We start from the raw sequence: 4,788 nt of genomic DNA on the forward strand, positions 1-4,788 counted from the left end.
TCTACTTCCTTTATTAGTATCAAGCTGACCACTTCGTCGCTGGCCGAGAGGTACAGCTATAAAATGTCACCCTCTTCGGGCTGGGTTAAAACCGGAATACTGGCAAGGTACCTTTTGAGCTCGTCAAACGCGAGCTGACAATCTTGGGTCCATCCGAACCCTTTGCTTTTCATTGCCTTAAAGAAAGGCAGGCAGCGATATGCCGATTTGGACATGGAGCGGCTCAGAGCGGCTATCCTGCCATTCAACCTCTTAACCTCTTTCACTTTCCGATGTGGTCTCATATTTAAGATGGCCTTTATCTTGTCCGAGTTGGCCTCGATGCCGCATCAGTTCACAATATACCCTAAGAATTTACCCGAAGCGAATCCAAAGACACACTTGTTCGGGTTCAACTTCATATTGAATTTATGCAAAATTTCAAAAACTAAGTTCAAGTCTTGTATTAAGTCACAAGAAAGCTGGGCTTTGACGACCATGTTGTCTACATAACATTCTACCTTTCAGCCAATCAATGGCTTGAACAGTTTATTTACAAGTCTTTGGAAGGTCGCCCCGGCATTTTTTAACTCGAAGGGCATGACCTTATAACAGTACAAGCCTAGCTCGGTTATGAAGGTAGTTTTCTCCTCATCTGTTAGGTCCATCCTGAACTGATTGTAGCCCGAGTAGGCGTCTAGAAAGCTCAGCAACTCATGCCTCGAGGTCGCATCCACTAGGCGATCAATCCTGGGGAGTGGAAAGCAGTCCTTTGGGCAAGCTCGGTTCAGGTCGGTGTAGTCGATGCACATGCGCCATTTACCGTTAGTCTTTTTCACCAGAACGGGGTTGGCCACCCAGCTCAGGTAATGGACTTCCTTGATAAAATCGGCTGCAAGGAGCTTCCCGACCTCCTCGTCGACTGCCCTCCACCACTCTGGGGCTAGGTTGCATTTCTTTTGCTTAACAGGCCTAACTACATGATCAGTATTAAGCTTATGAGTTATAATGTCGGGGTCTATGCCGGGCATTTCTGCTGCGGGCCAAGCAAAAATATCTAAATTCTTAAGTAAAAAATGTACCAGTACGGACCGTAGGGGCTCCTCGACGGAAGCGCCGATCTAAAGCGTCCGGGTAGGGTCCTCTGCCGAGGTTGGAATGGAGACAGTCTCCTCCGTGGGTTCAGTTCATTCCTCGCTCTGCTTTGCGGGTCGCTCTAACTCGAGGTCGTCAGCCACCTTGGCTTTTCCCTTGAGGGCGGCAACATAGCACTTGCGGGACTCAAGTTGGCCACCCCGCGCTACCCCGATACCGAAGTCCGTGGGGAACTTCATGGCCAAGTAGTAGGTGGACACCACAGCCCGTAAGGCGTGGGTAATCGGTCAACCTACTATGGCATTGTATGGGGAGGGGGTCGCGACCACTAAGAAGTCGTGGTTGAGCCTTACAATGCTAGGCTAGGTGCCGACTTCCACAGGTACCGTTACTCTTCCCAGGGGCCGAACTTCCTCTCCGCTGAAGCCAACCAGGGGAGTGTTTGCGGGCTTTAGTTTGCTCTCCCGAAGTTGGAGTTTGTCGAAGGCCGATTTGAAGAGAATATCCGCTGAACTGCCTGAATCAACAAGGACTCGCTTGACTTCGAAGTCGTTGACCTTCATCTTTATGACGAGTGCATCGTCATGAGGGTAGTGGACCCCGTACGCATCGTCCTCTGTGAAGAAGATGGGGTCTTCTGTCCTTGGCCGTTTTGGAGGGTTCTGCTCTTCCCTGCTGGATTCACACGCTGATGCGCAAGCTGCCGCTGAAGTGCAACCCGCCACAATCGATCCCCCGACTATGACGTGGATGATCCTCCGAACTGGTCTCTATTTGTGGGGCTGTTTCTATGGTTGCTCCGCTTGTCGATTGGATTTGGGGGCGTCTCTGCCCTGCTCCCCCCTGTCGACTTGCTTTATTATTATTATTACTATTATTATTTTGTACAAAATTTCGTAAATATCCGTGACGGATGAGCTCTTCAATCTCATCGCAGAGGTTTTTACAACTCTCGGTACTATGATCGTGGTCTTTATGAAAACTACAATACAAATTTTTATTCCAGGTGCTAGGGTCAGCCTTCAGCCGAGGTGGCCACTTCACATACGGAGCGTCCTTGATCACCATGAGGATCTCAGCCCATTTTGTATTGAGGGGCGTGTAGTCCCTTTCTACTACTGGGGCTCGGGAGGGGTGGGCTGGCCTCACCCCCCGAGCTACGTCCTTCTTCTTCCTACTGTCGCCCTGAGATGGGGGTTCTGGTTCCCTCTTTCTTTTTTCTGGGGCATGTTCGCCCTTCTGGTTGATCTCTTCCTCAGTCCCAATAAACCTATCCGCGAGCTTAAGGAACTCGGTCACGGTTTTGGGTTGGTTGACAACTACGTGCCACTTGAACTCCTTATGGGTGATACCTCGCTTAGCTGTTGTGAGGCGTACCACAGGATCCAGGTCGGGTATCTGCAAGCAAGCATCATTGAACTGCTTGATGTAGCTCCGGATGGACTCCCCTTCCTTTTGCATTATGCCGAGGAGGCTTTCCTGAGTTCGCGGGAATCTCTTGCTAGTGACGAAGTGGGAGGTGAAGACCTGTACGAACTGCGCCTAGCTTCTTATCGACCCTAGCACGAGGTTCCGGTACCAGGTGCAGGCCACTCCTTTGAAATTAGTGGAAAAGGCCACGCACATGTAGGACTCGCTAGCCCGTTAGGTGCATCTGGGACTGAAAGGCGTCCACATGGTCATTTGGATCAAAAGACCCATCATACTTGTCCAGAGGAGGGAGCCTGAAATCCTTTGGCATGGGGACAGCAAGGAGTTCTGGAGATAACGGGGAAGGAACCGAAAGGAGGGGGCTAGCTCTCACTTCAACCGAGCACACCTCCTCCTTTCCTTTGAGCTCGGGAGAGGCTCTGGAATCGGTTTGGCGAGCTCGCCGACGCCTTCGCTGCTGCTTTGCTGGTTCGGCGTTGGTGCTCGATGCCTCAGTGTTGTTGAGCTCGATAGGCTCGGACTGCTGGTGACAGCTCTGGACCGAAGGGCCCTGTCTGTAGCCCGCTGCTAGGACCTCGAACGGGTTGTCCGCCAACGGGAGCTCGAACTGCGAACGTTGTGGTGACACGGGCCTTGTTGGGTGAGAGGCCCCTGACCCGCCCATAGGCTGTGAGGTGGGTGCCGAGATGGCAGTCGGCCTTTCTTTCTTGCCGCGGGAAGATGCACGTCTCTTGGCTAGATCTTGGACCTGGGAGACTTCTTCCCGACGAGGCCGCTCACTCCGACGGATTGGTTTGGCCTATTTCGTGGGCGGGTGCCGAGGTGGAAGCGACATCTGGGCCTAAGGCAAAGAGGGAAACTGTTGCTGGTACTGGTACTGGGAAACTTGGTGCAACACTTGTTGTTGGTAGAGTTGAAACTATTGGAACTGGTGCATTTGAGCTTGTATGGCTCACATGCATTGCACTAAGTCCTCTAGTTGGTTCGGCTTGGCTGTCGGGGGCACAATCGAGGGTTCAGTAAAGGTTGCTCCTATAGTAGAAGGGAGCGGAGCAATGGCGGGTGCCACTATAAGAGGCACATTCAGACTGGGGACTTTGTCCACGGTGAGGGAGATGGTAAACTGTCCAATGCAAACAATAGGAAGTTGGGGCTGCTCCCCACTAGCGTTCTGGTTGTTGCCACGTCTGGCATTGCTGGAAGAAGCCATGAAGAATGCTAAGTTTTTGGAAGAGAAGTGCTATAAAAGCTTGGAGGAAGGCTTTTAGAAGCGTTCCCACAGACGGCGCCAAATGATGTGGCACGATCCGGGCACTCCTAGCTGGCTACTGACTGGCTCCTTGTTGGCAACAGATGACACCTGAGAAAGGAAAAGAAGGACTCCCGGGAATTTACCCGGTGAGAGTACTTCGAAGCTTAAGTCAGAACGTTGGAGAAGAAGAAAAAAGAGAGTGCAAAAGCTAAGAGTGTAGGTCGCGCTTTATCACTGTGCTCGAGAGATTAGCTCGCGAGCAAGTAAAGACTCAGGTTAAGAATATGAGAGTGCGGAAGTATTCAAAAGTCTGAGAGAGTTTTTCTCCTTTGCCTCAAGGGCTTTTATAGAGGAATTACTGTCAAATCGGGTGCAACCGCCACTGGGCTCCTGCCACAGCCGTTACCTGCCTGGGCTGCGCAGGTGATCGTTGCAACGTACCTCTTGGTTGGATGAGTGACACGTCTTAAAGGGGGCAGGCATGCCTCCGCCTACTGAGAGGCGTGGGTGCAAACTGTCGAAAGGACAAGGACTGCATCGTCAATTAAGAGACATGGCGCAGTCTGATTGGTACGTTTGTCAGTTAGAAGCTTCTTGAGAAACGTCCGCACTGCTCATTTGCGAACTACTTTGTAGCATGCCTAGGAATGCTTCGGGGTTACCCTTACTAAGGCTGTTCTCTGGGGTGACTTATTCGCTTAGGGGCTGGAGCGAGCTGGTTTCCCTAGCTCGTGAGCTGAAGTAGTCTTGGAGTATCCCCTTCGGGGTAGCTCGGGGGACCCAGAGCTCATGTTGTAGCGAGTTCCTCCTACAGCGAACTATGATATAGCGATGCTTTATGGGCTCTTTACTTAGCCGTGATTAGGCTATGATGCTGAACTGTTGCCCATGATGAATCAGGTTCACGTGTCATCATTTCATTGATCGAGTCAAATCATCCTCCATCAGGGTTCTTATGCAATTTATGAACCCTAGGATTTATCAGATGCACAATAACATCACCTGATCTCTTTGAATTCGATTGTGTTGCT

The sequence above is a fragment of the Nelumbo lutea genome, chromosome 3 (assembly GCF_056320005.1).
Source record: "Nelumbo lutea isolate HS-2025 chromosome 3, American lotus-T2T, whole genome shotgun sequence".
Classification (NCBI taxonomy): Eukaryota; Viridiplantae; Streptophyta; class Magnoliopsida; order Proteales; family Nelumbonaceae; genus Nelumbo; species Nelumbo lutea.